At 42.6% G+C, this 16250-nt stretch overlaps 1 protein-coding gene across 9 annotated transcripts in view; it reads right to left on the reverse strand.

Moving 5' to 3' along the window:
- Positions 1 to 14930, reverse strand: part of LOC110504518 (RING finger protein 44) — a 60327-nt gene extending 45397 nt beyond the window's left edge. The window contains exons 1-2 of one of the 9 annotated variants that reach the window (XM_090220073.1): positions 14745 to 14928; positions 13981 to 14031 (exon numbers count right to left, since the gene is read on the reverse strand). The gene's annotated coding sequence lies outside the window, so the exon portion shown is untranslated. Of the gene's footprint in view, positions 1 to 6391; positions 6630 to 13980; positions 14032 to 14585 lie in introns of those variants that run through there. The other 8 variants (XM_036970244.2, XM_090220074.1, XM_036970243.2 and 5 more) reach the window with 8 other exon arrangements.
- Positions 14931 to 16250: the final 1320 nt, after the last annotated feature.

The raw sequence follows: 16250 nt of genomic DNA on the forward strand, positions 1-16250 counted from the left end.
CAAACTATTCAGACCTCTTGACTTTTTACACTTTGTTACTTTACAGCCTTATTCTAAAATTGATTGAATTGATTTATTTATACACAAAATACACCATGATGACAAAGCAAACATTTTTGCAAATGTATATTAAAAATATATATATATATACACTGAAATATCACATTTAAATAAGTATTCAGACCCTTTACTCAGTACTTTGTTGAAGCACCTTTGGCAGCGATTACAGCCTCCAGTCTTCTTGGGTATGATGCCACGAGCTTGGCACACCTGTATTTGGGGAGTTTCTCCCATTCTTCTCTGCAGGTCCTCTCAAGTGCAGTCAGGATGTATGGGGCGCGTCGCTGCACAGCTATTTTCAGGTCTCTCCAGAGATGTTCTTTGCTCTGGTCATCTTTCCCATGAATAGTCTCCCAGTCCCTGCCACTGAAAAACATCCCCACAGCATGATGCTGCTACCACCATGCTTCATCGTAGGGATGGTGCCAGGTTTCCTCCTGACGTGACGCTTGGCATTCAGGCCAAAGAGTTCAATCTTGGTTTCATCAGACCAGAGAATTTTGTTTCTCATGGTCAGAGTCCTTTAGGTGCCTTTTGGCAAACTCCAAGCGGGCTGTCATGTGCCTTTCACTGAGGAGTGGCTTCTGTCTGGCCACTCGACCATAAAGGACTGATTGGTGGAGTGCTAAAGAGATGGGAGAACCTTCCAGAAGGACAACTATCTCCACAGAGGAACTCTGGAGCTCTGGGTTCTTAGTCACCTCCCTGACCAAGGCCCTTCTCCCCCGATTGCTCAGTTTGGCCGGGCAACAAGCTCTAGGAAGAGTCTTGGTGGTTCCAAACTTCTTCCATTTACGAATGATGGAGGCCACTGTGTTCTAAGGGACCTTCAATGCTGCAGAAATGTTTTAGTACCCTTCCCCAGATCTGTGCCTCGACACAATCCGGTCTCGGAACGCTTCGGACAATTCCTTCAACCTCACGGCTTGGTTTTTGCTCTGACATGCACTGTCGACTTTGGGAACTTATAAAGACAGGTGTGTGTGTGCCTTTCCAAATCATGACCAATCATTTGAATTTAGCACAGGTGGACTCCAAGTTGTTGAAACATCAAGAATGATCAATGGAAACCGGATGCACCTGAGCTCAATTTTGAGTCGCATAGCAAAGGGTTTGAATACTTATTTACATAAGTAATCTGTTTCTTTTTTAATATAATTGCAACAACAACAAAAATCTAAAACCCTGTTTTCGCTTTGTCATAATGTGAATTGTGTGTAGACTAAGGAATTTTGATTTCATTCATTTTAGAATAGAGCTGTAATGTAACGAAATGTGGAAAAGGGGAAGGGGTCTGAATACATGTATCCTAGTGGTTTGAGCGTTGAACTCGTAACCGAAAGGTTGCTAGATCGAATCCCCGAGCTGACAAGGTAAAAATCTGTCGTTCTGCCCCTGAAAAAGGCAGTTAACCCACTGTTCCTAGGCTGTCATTGTAAATAAGAATTTGTTCTTAACTGACTTGCCTAGTTAAATAAAAGGTCAAATAAAATAACAAGATATACACCAAAGTATGTGGACACCTTCAAATTAGTGTATTTGGCTATATCAGCAATTGCTGACAGGTGTATAAAATCGAGCACACAACCGCGCAATCTCCATAGACAAACATTGGCAGTAGAATGGCCTTACTGAAGAGCTCAGTGACTTTCAACGTGGCACCGTCATGGGTTGCCACCTATTCAACAGTCAGTTCGTCAAATTTCTCCCCTGCTAGACCGGCCCGGTCAACTGTAAGTGCTGTTATTGTGAAGTGGAAACGTATAAGAGCAACAACGGCTCTGTGGCAAAGTGGCAGGCCACACAAGCTAACAGAACAGTACCGCTGAGTGCTGAAGCACAAATAATCCTCTGTCCTCAGTTGCAACACTCACTACCGAGCTCCAAAATGCCTCTGGAAGCAATGTCAGCACAATAACTGTTTGTCGGGAGCTTCCTTAAATGGGTTTCCATGGCTGAGCAGGCCGCACACAAGCCTATGATCACAATGCGCAATGCCAAGCATCGGCTGGAGTGGTGTAAAGCTCGCCACCATTGGAACAGTGGAATCGCCTTCTCTGGAGTGATGAATCACGCTTCACCATCTGGCAGTCCGACGGATGAATCTGGATTTGGCATAGTGCTAACTGTAAAGTTTGGTGGAGGAATAACGGTCTGGAGCTATTTTTCATGGTTTGAGCTAGGCCCCTTAATTACAGTGAAAGGAAATCCTAACGCTATAGCATACAATGGCATTCTAGATTATTCTGTGCTTCCAAATTTGTGGCAACAGTTTGGGGAAAGCCCTTTCCTGTTTCAGCATAACAATGCCTCCGTGCACAAAGCGAAGTCCATACAGAAATGGTTTGTCAAAATCAGTGTGGAAGAACATGACTGGACTGCACAGATCCCTGACCTCAACTCTATTGAACACCTTTGAGATTAATTGGAATGCTGACTAAGAGCCAGGCCTAATCGCCCAACATCAGTGGTCGGCCTCACTAGTGTTTGTGGCTGAATGGAAGTCCCCACAGCAATGTTCCAACATCTAGTGGAAAGCCTTCCCAGAAGAGTGGAGGCTGTTATAGCAGTAATGTTCCAATATCTAGTGGAAAGCCTTCCCAGAAGAGTGGAGGCTGTTATCGCAACAAAAGGGGGGGCCCCAAATCTATATTAATGCCTATGATTTTGGAATGAGATGTTCGACGAGCAAGTGTCCACATACTTTTGGTCATGTAGCGTATATATGACAAATACTTATTTCCCACCATAATTTGCAAATAAATTCATAAAAATCCTACAATGTGATTTTCTGGATTTTTTTTCTCATTTTGTCTGTCATAGTTGAAGTGTACCTAATTACAGGCCTCTCATCTTTTTAAAGTGGGAGAACTTGCACAATTGGTGGCTGACTAAATACTTTTTTTGCCCCACTGTATCAAATGATTTCTGGGTAACAATTAAGTACCTTACTGTAATATAAACAGTGGGTATAGAAAGCCACCATCCCCTTTCAAAAATGTTCACCTTTTGTTGCCTTACAGCCTAAAATGAAAACGCATCAAATCTGACTTTTTCCAGGTTTATTTACACACAGTAACCCACAATATCCAAGTGAAAAAGTGTTTTATTTTTTTTAACTTAAAACAGTAAAATAGCCTATTTGGATAAGTGGACACCCCCCTGAATTAATACTGGGTGGATCCACCATGAGTCTCTTTGAATATGTCTCTACTAACTTTGCACACCTAGACTGTGAAATATTTGCCCATTCTTCCATTGCAGAATTGTTCAAGCTCAGTCAAAATTGAACGACGACCACTCATGGACTGCACTCGAGTCATTCCACAGATTCTCAAATGGGATTTAGGTCAGGGCCTAAATCCCATTGATTTAGGCCACCCATTGACTAGGCCACTCAAGGACTTTCGCCTTCTCGCGTTTCAGCCACTGTACGTACGGTTGCTTTAGGTCAGTGTCATGTTGAAACGTGAACCATCTTCCACTTCCTGGTAGAGGGCTGCAGGTTCTCCTCAAAAAAAAATGTTTTCCCCCACTGTCCATTTTCCCTTCTATCCTGACAAGCGTTCCAGTCCCTGTTGAAGAGAAACACCCTCACAACAGGATGCTGCCCCCGTCGTGCTTTACGGCAGGCGTGGCGCCCTTCGCTACAGGGGTGGCGCCCTTCGCTACAGGGGTGGCGCCCTTCGCTACAGGCGTGGCGCCCTTCGCTACAGGCGTGGCGCCCTTCGCTACAGGGGTGGCGCCCTTCGCTACAGGGGTGGCGCCCTTCGCTGCAGGGGTGGCGCCCTTCGCTGCAGGGGTGGCGCCCTTCGCTGCAGGGGTGGCGCCCTTCGCTGCAGGGGTGGCGCCCTTCGCTGCAGGGGTGGCGCCCTTCGCTGCAGGGGTGGCGCCCTTCGCTGCAGGGGTGGCGCCCTTCGCTGCAGGGGTGGCGCCCTTCGCTGCAGGGGTGGCGCCCTTCGCTACAGGGGTGGCGCCCTTCGCTACAGGGGTGGCGCCCTTCGCTACAGGGGTGGCGCCCTTCGCTACAGGGGTGGCGCCCTTCGCTACAGGGGTGGCGCCCTTCGCTGCAGGCGTGGCGCCCTTCGCTGCAGGCGTGGCGTTCTTTGGGTAGAAAGATGTATTGGGTTTTCACCAGACATATTGTTTTGCATTCAGGCCAAAAAGTTCAACTTTGGTCTCGTCTGACCACAGCACCTTTTGCCACTTGGCCTCGGGAATCTACAATGTGCTATTTGGCAAAGCTTCAAACGAGACTTGATGTGGCTTTTTTTGAGGAGTGTTTTTTTTTCCCCTGTTCTTGCCACCCTCCCATAGGGTGGGGCCAGATTTGTGGAGAGCTTGTGATATTGCGGTCACATGCACACATTGACCAGTCTTTTGCCCTAAAGGCCTGAAACTCTTTCAGTCACCATTGGCTTCTTGGTTAGCCTCTCTCTCCGATCAGTCTCCTCCTTACCTGGTCATCCAGTTTTTTGGAGGGATAGCCTGATCTATGCAGGGTCTGGGTGGTGCCATACGCCTTCCACTTCGTAATAATGGTCCTAACTGTGCGCCGAGGGACAAAGCCTTTAAAGTCTTTTAATATCCATCCCCCTGACTTGTGCCTTTCCACAACTTTGTCTCGTAGATCTTTTGAAAGTACCTTTCCGCCCGTAGTGGCGAAGGGCGTCAAACTCCTCTCTGAACAGCAGCTTTTATTCTGAACTAATCAAAGTCACTACAATTGATCACAGACGGAAGCCAAATAGCTTGATTTGTGACCTCTTGAAGGTTGTTGGTTATACCTCAGCATGTTTGCACATTTTTTTTGTTGCTTTTAGTTTTCAGAGTTAAAAAAATAAATAATATTGATTTTTAAAAAATCCCACTTGGGATATTGTGGGTCACTTTGTGTAAATAAAGCCATAAAAAGTGAGATTGTATGTGTTTTCCTTTCAGGCTGTAAAGCAACAAAAAGTGAACATTTCGAAAGAGGGTGGTGACTTTCTATACCGACTGAATATCTTACTGCATTATATCAACTCGTTTCTGGGTAACAATTTAGTACCTTACTGTAATACATTTCAATTTTTTTTTTTAAATGGGCGAAAATAGTTTAAGCAAACAACTATTTCATCACAACAAGAATGTTGCTAGGACTGTCTGGGAGTGGTCTATATGGGGAGGGTTAAAACTGAACACTAGCTGTTATTGGCAGAGAGGTTTGGAACTCTTTGTTATTGGTCTAATTTACCGCATGGTGATGTCACCATGGAAAGCAGAAACTCACGCGCATCCAAACCTGCAACTATCTGGATATATATAACACTTGTCACACTTTCGCAGTGTTAAGTTTCATCATCTGTTGTACAATATGAGATAAAACACGGGGGGGAAAATGGATTTTGACTGCACTGGGCCTTTAACTTAAGATGTAATTAACTTTCTATCAGACTGAAAAATAATTCTGTACTAACTAAGTCGCTCTCGATAAAAGCATCTGCTAAATACAAACGTATAGCTTATCTAGCGAAATGTGCAAGTTGCAATGCATTTATCGTCCAGTTAAATAAGAGTTTGTTCTTAACTGAATTGCCTAGTTAAATAAAAGGTAAACATTTTTTTTCCAAAAATGGAAATGACACAGCCAGCCCATTCTGATATGTCTTCCACTGAAAGGTCCTTTGACCAAGTCCGATTTTTTCACACCAGATATTTTTCAGAGCTGATACGATTAGTCAAAATACCAATTAGTAACAAAAAAGTAATTGGACTGTCGGTATAAAACGCAGCCATAGAAATGTTGGACTATTTGACATCATCAGTTTGTAAATAGGGGGCGCTGTATCTAACTGAAACAAAAACAAGGAAAGCCATGTGCTCAGAGAGAAACAAAGCAACAACAAAGGACGAGGAGTTAGCGTGCTAAATAAGTAGCAATAATAGATTTGTTTCACACTTCAACAAGACAGGCATGCATCGATAAAGCATCTAACGTTACACTTCTATTTTAGTTTCAAGTTGCATTGCTGATATTCCATGATGCTAACGCATTTAGCCTCAAAAAGCACAAAGGCATTGCTTGCAATGGACACAGGAGCTAGTAGCCGTTATAAGCCAAGGAGGTAGTCATCCACCGTCAACCACAGTTTTACAGTGTGCAACACATGCACAAAATAATCTCAAGCTTTTCAATTCATATTTCACAATTATCCTAGCTATTATCAATAGCTAAATTAATGAAAGGAACACATGATTAGCGAGCTAGGTAACTGTAGCCAGGTTAGCTAATCATGTTTTCCTTTTAGCTAACTGAGCATGCAGAACTAGCTAGACATCTTTAGCTTACTTGCTTTAGTCTCAAGTCGAAAGACGAGGGATGCACGACCTGAGGTTATGTTAGCTATGAGATGGAGAGTGCAAATGCAGAGTCGTTTTCAAGTTTGACAGGTGCCCTTGGTGTCTGACGTTTCAGCTGCGACGACAAAAGGGCAGATGGATCTCTTTAGCCTAGCGAGCTGCCTCCTGGTTAACGTTGGCTGTGTTGTTATGCTAGTAGACATGGGCTATTTGCATAGTCCATCCATCATTCTAAAGAAATCAAATATATAACATAATGTTTCTATATTTATATATATAATATATATATAAAATAGCAAATGTTATATATATATATATATATAATATAGAAACATTTTTTATTTATACATATAAACTAGAATAAAACTACTTAGTTTAGAATGATTAATTTCCGATAAATATATTGGTAACATTCAATAAGAAAAGGTTGTAGTTGTTTTTGATGAAGCCACACCTCTCTCCTGCGCTAGTGTTAAAAACACCAAATCACAAACAACAGACGTGCCTGAAACCAATTATTATTTATATCTACATACATCCTGTGAGGATGTGAATCCGTGATCACAAATACAATAAAATCAAGAAACCATACAGACCCGACACAGATACAGCTTTGATGCTGAACAGATTAAATTAAGCAACTCAACCAAGCACAGCTTGTAAGAAGGACTAGAACCAGCGTTGTCAAACTCATTTTGCCCCTGTGGCGCATTTGGTCTTCTAGAGGTCTGGAGGACTGCACTGAATGTCCTCTATCCATTGTTTTGGTAATTTACCATGCTCCCTGACTGTCTAGCTTCCATTTTGGTGATTATTGTTATTTATTTAACCAGGCAAGTCAGTGAAGACCAAATTCTTATTTACAATGACGGCCGAACCCTCCCCTAACCCTGACGACTCTGGGCCAATTGTGCACCGCCCTATGGGACTCCCGATCACGGCTGGTTGTGATACAGCACGGGATCGAACCCGGGTCTGTAGTGACGCCTCTAGCACAGCGCCACTCGGTCCGGACAACAAACACTAAATGTAGGTTGATTCTCACTTCTCTACCGTTTCTATCTGGTTTTAGTGATTTGAAAGTATAGTGATTGGTCCCCCCCCCCCCACCAAAAAAACAGATCTAAAATATACTGAACAAAAATATAAACGCAATAGGCAACAATTTCATTGATTTGACTGAGTTACAACTCATATGAGGAAATCAGTCAATTGAAATAAATTAATGAGACCCTAATCTTTGGATTTAACATGACTGGGAATACAAATATGCATATGTTGATCATAGGTACCTTAAAAAAAATGGGCCTCGGGATTGAGTCACGGTATTTTTGTGCACTCAAATTGCCATCAATGAAATGCAAGTGTTCGTTGTCCGTAGCTTATGCCTGCCTGCCCATTACATAACCCCACCATGGGGCATTCTGTTCACAACATTGACATCAGCAAACCGCTCGCCCACATGACGCCATACACATGATCTGCGGTTGTGAAGCAGGTTGGACATACTGCCAAGTTCTCTAAAATTATGAAGGTCAGCTTATGGTAGAGAAATTACAATTAAATTATCTGGCAAAAGTTCTGGTGGACATTCCTGCAGTCATCATGCCAATTTCACTCGCGCTCAAAACATCTGAAAAATCTGAAACATTCTGTCCAAAAATGATGCAGAAAAATTTATCCATGCTTTTGCTACTTCTAGGTTAGACTACTGCAATGCTCTACTTTCCGGCTACCCGGATAAAGCACTAAATAAACTTCAGTTAGTGCTAAATACGGCTGCTAGAATCCTGACTAGAACCAAATGATTTGAACATATTACTCCAGTGCTAGCCTCCCTACACTGGCTTCCTGTCAAGGCAAGGGCTGATGTCAAGGTTTTACTGCTAACCTACAAAGCATTACATGGGCTTGCTCCTACCTATCTCTCTGATTTGGTCCTGCCGTACATACCTACACGTACGCTACGGTCACAAGACGCAGGCCTCCTAATTGTCCCTAGAATTTCTAAGCAAACAGCTGGAGGCAGGGCTTTCTCCAATAGAGCTCCATTTTTATGCCTACCCATGTGAGAGACGCAAACTCGGTCTCAACCTTTAAGTCTTTATTGAAGACTCATCTCTTCAGTGGGTCATATGATTGAGTGTAGTCTGGCCCAGGAGTGTGAAGGTGAACGGAAAGGCTCTGGAGCAACGAACCGCCCTTGCTGTCTCTGCCTGGCCGGTTCCCCTCTTTCCACTGGGATTCTCTGCCTCTAACCCTATTACAGGGGCTGAGTCACTGGCTTACTGGTGCTCTTTCATACCGTCCCTAGGAGGGGTGCGTCACTTGAGTGGGTTGAGTCACTGATGTGATCTTTCTGTCTGGGTTGGCGCCCCCCCCTTGGGTTGTGCCGTGGCGGAGACCTTTGTGGGCTATACTCAGCCTTGTCTCAGTTGGTGGTTGAAGATATCCCTCTAGTGGTGTGGGGGCTGTGCTTTGGCAAAGTGGGTGGGGTTATATCCTTCCTGTTTGGCCCTGTCCGGGGGTATCATCGGATGGGGCCACAGTGTCTCCTGACCCCTCCTGTCTCAGCCTCCAGTATTTATGCTGCAGTAGTTTATGTGTCGGGGGACTAGGGTCAGTTTGTTATATCTGGAGTACTTCTCCTGTCTTATCCGGTGTGAATTTAGGTATGCTCTCTTTAATTCTCTCTTTCTTTCTCTCGGAGGACCTGAGCCCTAGGACCATGCCTCAGGACTACCTGGCATGATGACTCCTTGCTGTCCCCAGTCCACCTAGCTATGCTGCTGCTCAAGTTTCAACTGTTCTGCCTACGGCTATGGAATCCTGACCTGTTCACCGGACATGCTACCTGTCCCAGACCTATTATTTGACTATGCTGGTCATTTATGAACATTTGAACATCTTGGCCATGTTCTGTTATAATCTCCACCCGGCACAGCCAGCAGAGCACTGGCCACCCCTCATAGCCTGGTTCCTCTCTAGGTTTCTTCCTAGGTTTTGGCCTTTCTAGGGAGTTTTTCCTAGCCAACTTGCTTCAACACCTGCATTGCTTGCTGTTTGGGGTTTTAGGCTGGGTTTCTGTACAGCACTTTGAGATATTAGCTGATGTACGAAGGGCTATATAAATACATTTGATTTGATCTGTGGCGTTGTGTGACAAAACTGCACATTTTAGTGGCCTTTTGTCCCAGCACAAGGTGCACCTGTGTAATGATCATACTGTTTAATCTGATTCTTGATATGCCACACCTGTCAGGTGGATGGATTATTTTAGCAAAGGAGACATTCTCACTAACAGGGATGTAAACAAATTTGTGCACAGAAAATTTATTGGAACTTTTATTTCAGCTCATTTCGACACTTTAAATGTTGTGTTTATATTTTTATTTCACTGTATATATATATATATATATATATATATATATATATATATATATATATATATATATATATATATATACACACTTTATTTAACTCAAACCACCTGGTTAGTTTAATTATGTTTGGTGCCTAATGAATACTACTCAATAGTCTTGAGGTAGCATGTAACCATAGCCGCAGGAAGTCTGAAAAACCTGAATATATAAACACTTTTTTTTAAAACTAGTGCAGTGGGTATTTAGTAATCAGACCAATATAGCCTTCCCCCTGCCTTCCCATGTTAGCACAGCCTGCTAGGGTTAGTCATGTTAGCACAGCCTGCTAGGGTTAGTCATGTTAGCACAGCCTGCTAGGGTTAGTCATGTTAGCACAGCCTGCTAGGGTTAGTCATGTTAGCACAGCCTGCTAGGGTTAGTCATGTTAGCACAGCCTGCTAGGGTTAGTCATGTTAGCACAGCCTGCTAGGGTTAGTCATGTTAGCACAGCCTGCTAGTTAGTCATGTTAGCACAGCCTGCTAGTTAGTCATGTTAGCACAGCCTGCTAGGGTTAGTCATGTTAGCACAGCCTGCTAGGTTAGTCATGTTAGCACAGCCTGCTAGGGTTAGTCATGTTAGCACAGCCTGCTAGGGTTAGTCATGTTAGCACAGCCTGCTAGGGTTAGTCATGTTAGCACAGCCTGCTAGGGTTAGTCATGTTAGCACAGCCTGCTAGGGTTAGTCATGTTAGCACAGCCAGTTCTTAACTGACTGTGCTAGTTAAAGGCTAAATTATATATATATTTTTTATGTTAGCACAGCCTGCTAGTTTAGTCATGTTAGCACAGCCTGCTAGTTAACATGAGGCTATGATACTGCACATAACTAATCAATCACAGATAGATCTAGACTTGAGAGAAGACTTGAAATAGACAAGATGGCGGTGTACACGTTGTTGGATTACTTCATGGAGCAAAAAATATATATTTTAACAGCATTTTAAAAAAAAAATTATAACGGACACCCCTGTACTTGGATACAGACATGTTATGAGACTTCCACGAATCGAGGACGACGATAGTGTCGCTGAAGCCAAGCTAAGGTTGGTCAAACATTTTACACTGTTACTCCCAGTAATGGATACCAAAATAATATTTGGTTAAATCCCATGATCTGGTGTAACACTCTGTAGCTTAGACAGTTTAGAGCAATATCACTATAAGTCTATCACCTTTGCCCAGACAGAAGGCAAACAAAGATTTAAAAATAAATAAAAACAACTGCCAATTGCCGCCAACTGCTGGCGACTCTGCCTGTCGTTTCATGTCCCATATTTTATAGTCTCACGTGTAAACTAGTCACAACAAGGCAGATGGAACCTAAACCATGAGGAGGGGGGGGGGGGGGGGGGGGGGAGTACACATACATTCTGCTTCAGACAACAATTCTACTGACAGATGACAACTTTCACTACATTTGTTAAAGGGGCAATCCAGGATTAATACATTATTATTTTTTATTTTTTTAACTTTAAAATGTGTGATATGGATGTTCAGTGCTTGGCTCTATAGCTCTGTCTAGGAATATGAGAGTAGTTAAATTTATCCCGTCTCATCCCTCAACTGTATATCGAAACAAAAGAGGTTTGTTGTTCGAATTTCAGATTGCCCCTCTGTCATTCTATGTACTTTCTACTAGTAACTCTCTCTATGGGATCTCAGCCAGTTACATCCTTCCCTCTAAACCAGACAGCCTTAGGGAACCAGTCTGTCATTTCCCTTCATGAACAGTAGAGAAACTGTCAGAAGGGGCCCTAAAAATGGTCAAAGACTCCAGCCACCCAAGTCATAGACTGTTCTCTCTGCTACCGCACGCCAAGCTGTACCGATGGACCAAGTCTGGAACCAACAGGAACCTAAAAACAGCTTCTACCGCCAAGCTTTAAGATTGCTAAATAGTTAAAATAGTTAACCAATAGCTACCCGGACTATCTGCATTGATCCTTTCTACACTCTTTTGACTCGTCACATACTGTTGTTACGGTTTATTAATCTGTCCTGTTACCTAGTCACTTTATCTACCTCCAGTGACCTCATAACCCCTGCACGTCGACTCGGCGCTGGTACCCCGTTCATTTAGCCGATGTTATCGCTACTCGTTGTGTATTTATCCCTGGTGTTATTTCTCTTTTCCTCTCTGTTTGGGAAGGACCCATCAGGAAGTATTTCACTGTTGGTCAACAACTGTTGTTTATAAAAGCGTGTGACAAATAACATTTGATTTTGATTTGTACTTGTCCCGTAACACTGACTACAAGAAGTCACATACAGTAACATTGATACACAATGTATTTTTTTTTCTCTACAACATATACTTGTGCATGCATGCAGCACAACTGAGACAGTATGCTGGTTTATGACTCATAACCAAAATGACTTCACATGTAGCCTATGCCTAGTAAAAAGTATATTTTTTTATATACAGAAACGAATTTGCAAAAACATATAATATGTGGCTAACGTTAGCTAGGTGGCTAACGTTAGCTAGGTGGCTAACGTTAGCTAGGTGGCTAACGTTTGCTAGGTGGCTAACGTTTGCTAGGTGGCTAACGTTAGCTTGGTGGCTAACGTTAGCTTGGTGGCTAACGTTTGCTAGCACTAGGGGTTAGGGGTTAAGATTATGGTTAAGATTAGGGTTAGTGAAGGGGTAACTAAAAGGGTTAAGGTTAGGGGAACAGTTAACTAACATAAGTAGTTGCAAAGTTGCAAGAAAATAAAAGTAGTAAGTAGTTGCTAATTAGTTAAAAATGATCAAATTGTCCGTGATGAGATTCGAACATGCAACCTTCGGGTTGCTCGACGTTTGCGTTACACGCACGCCGCCCATTCAGCCTTCTTTTAGCTTGCCTTAAAAGTAACCTTATATCTTATGTAATCATACCAAAACGTAACAAATCATACTAATTTGAGAGTCCCGGATTTAAATGAACTATGTTACGTCTATCATGAGACCAGTCTGAGACAACACTAAACCCTGTTTATCCTATCCAACAGATAGCACTGTAGGCCATGTGTAGCCTAGTCTGTGGTTTCCTCACAAGCGATAGCATACAGTAATCTATATGTGACCCCACAGAGGACTCTGGCCCCACAGAGGACTCTGGCCCCACAGAGGACTCTGGCCCCACAGAGGACTCTGGCCTCTTAGCCAATTAGGTAACACATGCAACTCTGGAAGGACAAATTAGGGCTTAATTGTCAGGAACGGGGCCTTGATTTGTTATAACACGACTTGTTATGGCTGTGGGTATGTAGAAAGTGTTTAAAAGTCTTGAGTATGGTTACACGCACACAATAATGATATATTTGTAGAAAGTCAGATTGATATAATGATTCAATTAAAACAGTTACATGCTTTGCGATTTCCCTAATAATGATGTTTACATGGAGACATCTGAGATCAGGCTACCTGATGGCACTCTGATAAATGCAGAAAATCACCAATCAAAATAAACATTCTACCACAGCGACCATGTTATTTTGTGAACCATATTTGATTCTGAGTTCGGACATATTAAGTTGGTATGTGGAAAACTAGCTCTATTACATTCAGTTTTTCCGAACTCACGACACTCGCACTAAAGAAAGCCCCATAGTGGAGGTGTCATGATACCCATAAAACCTTGCGGTCAAACAGGGAAATAGTTCCAATCGTTCATCCACCATTCATTTTGCTTTAAACTGCAAAACTGTTCTTTGCACCCCATGAACAAAAATGTGTCGAATTGCATGAAATACACTTTAGACCTGCTAAATGCCCTCCAACAAGATGGATGTGAACAGTTTGTGTCATGAACAGCGCTTTGTGCCCATAGAAATAGACGTGGCGTGTGCGCAGCGGGGCGCGGGATGTTCCCCAGAGCTGGATGGGGGAGATCAAGTGAAAAAGTTTGGGAACACCTGCGCTTGAAAGGCTTGCTCGGTTCTAGCACATGCGCAGATCAAACACACCGCTCGATCACAGTTTCGGGTGTTTACGTGTCTTTATAATTCGAAAGATTTAGAAAATCTGGTGTTTTAATCGGGATATGCTAACTTCGATTTTGCTCTTATGCGGATTAAGATAAACATAGTATGGTGTTTACATTACTATTATATAATCTCCCTAATGCCATAATCACTATCGATTTATTACTATGCATGTAAAGGTACTCACGACAGAAGTCCTTGCACGGGATCGTTATCTGTGGAATAAAATGAAGTGGGCCTGTAACGGGAGACAGACAGTGCGAATTGCCTTAGACCAAAGAAAGAAATGGTGTCTTTAGAAGTCTATTGATCCAACATACATATTTTGCCTAGAAACATTACATCATGTATTATGTCTGAGCATCTTATCTGCACGTCAGCCCTGGCTGTCCGATTGCTTCACTGCAGAGAAAAACACTGCAATGTTGCAGACGGAAATATCACTATAAAAAGAGGAAGGAGACCAATGCATTCTTATTGGGATGTTCTAATCATCTTTCAATGGACATAACACCTGTTCGTAAAATGGGAGATTGGGAGATAGGAAACGGTCTCTATCCTTGCGCTATAGACCCTGTGCAGAATGTAAACATGACTCTCTCTCTCTCTATCTATCTCCCCTTGCGAGATACAAAACAAGGAGGGGCTCAAGGCAGTCTAGGGGAAAAGACAAACAGCGAAGCCCAACGCAGCTCCTGGAAAAACTGCAAAGCCAGCTAGCACGCAAACAGAAACAGAACAGCCTATGCAAACTGTAGTGACAACTTGATAAATATAGTCCAACATCGTTACCTGATTTGTCAATTAGCAAGCATTTCATTTAATTATATTTATCCTTGTAATTCTTCATATCTCGTTCATATTTTCGGTGCGGCATTATCGTCAGCTGTTCCAATGTGGAATATTCCGTGGATTTCACCACTACTATAAAGAAAGGTACAAACATTATACCTTGTATTCCAAAACGCCCGAAACCAACATCCTACACGGGATTTCTGACTAGACGCCGCCAAATTGTAATCACAATATACTCCAGTTGATTGTACATGGCCGGTAGAAAACCCCGACACTTGTTTTGGGTTTGGCAGTAAACGTTTTACCCCCATTTGGGCGCATTTGAGAGAGCGCACTCCATCCTGTCTACTTTACCGTAATGACAGTATGAGTGTGACCGGAAAAACATCCCCAATGTCATGTGTCGGCGGTCAAGATCACTTGTATATAAGTAGGTCATTGGCCTCTAAAATCGAAGGGATTTTTACTTTATATTCCCATTTGTTTTAGTTTGTATGAATTCAACATCACTATCATGCACACGATGGTCATTAGTATCCTTCCAAGACTGTGGTAGAACAACCCTATAGTATTAAGCTACACAACACACACCCCAAAAGCACTACACTATACACATCCCTATAGAACTACACTACACACATCCCTATAGAACTACACTACACACATCCCTATAGAACTACACTACACACATCCCTATAGAACTACAATACACACATCCCTATAGTACTACACTACACACATCCCTATAGAACTACACTACACACATCCCTATAGTACTACACTACACACATCCCTATAGAACTACACTACACACATCCCTATAGAACTACACTACACACATCCCTATAGAACTACACTACACACATCCCTATAGAACTACACTGCACACATCCCTATAGTACTACACTACACTACACACATCCCTATAGAACTACACTACACACATCCCTATAGTACTACACTACACACATCCCTATAGAACTACACTGCACACATCCCTATAGAACTACACTACACTACACACATCCCTATAGAACTACACTACACACATCCCTATAGTACTACACTACACACAACCCTATAGTACTACACTACACTACACACATCCCTATAGAACTACACTACACTACACACATCCCTATAGAACTACACTACACACATCCCTATAGAACTACACTACACACATCCCTATAGAACTACACTACACTACACACATCCCTATAGAACTACACTACACACATCCCTATAGTACTACACTACACACAACCCTATAGTACTACACTACACTACACACATCCCTATAGAACTACACTACACACATCCCTATAGAACTACACTACACACATCCCTATAGTACTACACTACACACATCCCTATAGAACTACACTACACTATACACATCCCTATAGAACTACACTACACACATCCCTATAGAACTACACTACACACATCCCTATAGAACTACACTACACACATCCCTATAGAACTACACTACACACATCCCTATAGAACTACACTACACTACACACATCCCTATAGAACTACACTACACACATCCCTATAGTACTACACTACACACAACCCTATAGTACTACACTACACTACACACATCCCTATAGTACTACACTACACACATCCCTATAGAACTACACTACACTACAC

This window comes from Oncorhynchus mykiss, chromosome 25 (genome assembly GCF_057628025.1).
Source record: "Oncorhynchus mykiss isolate SJ-2025 chromosome 25, ASM5762802v1, whole genome shotgun sequence".
Taxonomy (NCBI): Eukaryota; Metazoa; Chordata; class Actinopteri; order Salmoniformes; family Salmonidae; genus Oncorhynchus; species Oncorhynchus mykiss.